This window comes from Symphalangus syndactylus, chromosome 10 (assembly GCF_028878055.3).
Source record: "Symphalangus syndactylus isolate Jambi chromosome 10, NHGRI_mSymSyn1-v2.1_pri, whole genome shotgun sequence".
NCBI classification, from domain to species: Eukaryota; Metazoa; Chordata; class Mammalia; order Primates; family Hylobatidae; genus Symphalangus; species Symphalangus syndactylus.
Window position 1 is genome coordinate 32,899,315 of NC_072432.2, and position 2,400 is coordinate 32,901,714.

Below are 2,400 nucleotides of genomic sequence, written 5' to 3' on the forward strand. Positions count from 1 at the left end.
TGGAAAACAATGTGGAGATCCCTTAAAGAACTAAAAGTAGAACTACCATTTGATCCAGCAATCCCACAACTGGGTATCTACCCAGAGGAAAAGAAGTCATTATATGAAAAAGCTACTTGCACATGCATGTTTATAGCAGCACAATTCACAATTGCAAAAATGTAGAACCAACCTAAATGCCCATAAATCAACAAGTGGATAAAGAAACTGTGGTATATACATATACAATGGAATACTATTCAGCCATAAAAGGAATGAATTAATAGCATCAGCAGCAACCTGGATGGGATTCGAGACTGTTATTCTAAGTTAAATAACTCAGGAATGGAAAGCCAAACATCATATGTTCTCACTCATAAGTAGGAGCTAAGCTATGAGGATTCAAAGGCCTAAGAATGACACAATGGACTTTGGGGACTCAGGGGGCAAGGGTGGGAAGTGGGTGAGGGATAAAAGACTACAAATTGGGTTCAATGTATACTGCTCAAGTGATGCTCAAAATCTCACAAATCACCACTAAAGAACTTACTCATGTATCCAAATACCACCTGTTCCCCAAAAACCTATGAAAATAAAAAATTTAAATAAATGAATAAATAAATAAAAGATAAGGGAATAGAAGCTCAGGAAGTCAACAAAATCAACCAAAGAAACCCACCTTCTAAGCAGCAGGAATGGGAATGAAACCCAGAGTGCCGAGTAACACAGCTGATGTGTCTCATCATGTTTACCCGACTACTTTCTTGGTGTATCCCTTTGAAGTCTAATAGGCACCTCAAACTGGAATGGACAAAATAGGACTCTTGATTTTTCTCTTTGCTCTCCAAATTCACTTCCCCACAGGTTTTCCCAATTTCAGGTATGACCTTATCCATCCAGGTGCTGAGGCTCCCAACTTGAGAGCCTCCTTAATTTCTTTTTGCCATACAACTTCCTCCAGTTAATCAGTAGATTCTACAGGCTCTATCTCTAAAATATACTGCCATTAATACTGCTCATCTATCATTTTTGCTCTGATGATGGCAATAGCCTCTAAGATGGTCATCTAGTAGAATAAGCCTTAAAATAGTTACATCATATGCTGCTGAGAACTCATGTCTTCTTAATAATTTATCCTCCACACAGAAGCCAAAGTGAGCCTCCCCTTTAAACATTTGTTGGAATTGAGTGAGGTGTCAGCCTCCATGGCCTTTGGCTGTAGCTTATGGGGGAGCACCCTGTTCTGTTCCCCAAGCAGAGGAAAGGAGAAATGTCCTAACACTCTATCAACTGTGGAAATAAATGAAGGACACCCAAATGAGAAGTGAGATTATTTACTTAGAGTTTTGCTATAGCAGATGTGTCAGCCACCATCATTTACATTTGGCAGAGACTCAAAGCAGACAGGCAGCAGAGTGGGAAACCTTTCAAGTATGCTGATTGAAACTGTTGGCCCAAGGAAACTAGAGGAAGGCAAACTAGAAGCGCAGCATTTTATGTGATTGGTTTGAGGAGTATATTTGGCTTTCTCTGGCTGGTCCTGAGTTGAAAAAGGGGCAAGAAGTAGAGAAGTGGCTGGGCGCCATGACTCACACCTGTAATCCCAGCAATGTGGGAGGCCAAGGTGGACAGATCACTGCAGTGCAGGAGTTCTGGACCAGCCTGGACAACATGGCAAAACCCCATCTCTACTAAAAAATTAATTAATTAATTAATTAATTAACCAGGCTTGAAGGGGCTAAAAATTAACCTCCAGATACTCAGGAGTCTGGGGTAGGAGGATCACTTGATCCTGGGAGATTGAGGCTGCAGTGAGCCAAGATCATGCCACTACCCTCACAGCCTGGGCAACAGACTGAGACCTGAGACCCTGTCTCAACAACAACAACAACAACAAATAGAGAAGCTGGCAGTCATTGATCAAGTCTTGACTGTTCTGACCAATTGCTACAGAGGTTGTGGTTTGGCTTTTCTGGCTAATTGTTGCAGATGTGGGTTAGAGTTCTTTTGACATATAATCTGGCCATTATTTGTTTGCATATTCAGCCTTTATGATTCTTCCTGTAAAAAAGTCCTTTTTTGTCTTTATGAATCTTTACGTCTCCCCTCATCAAGGTAGGCTGGGGAAAAATCACCTGATTAATTTTTAGGCTGCCTCTTTTGAGTCACTCTTTAGTTATGGAGAGTATGATATGTCTTTTTATAATTTGTGGATAATAAAACATTTTGTTCTCAAGTTTAGAGCCTCACTCAGAAACTGATAAAATAGTAAAAGTCTTATCATAACATCCTATTACATAAGTATCAGTAAAGAGGACTCATTTGAGACGTTTGGCAGCAAAAAGAGGAAGAGAAATTAAATAGTTATTAGCATGAGCAATCAGGCAAACAAGAGTCCCTCCCCTCCCTTCCCCTCCTCTC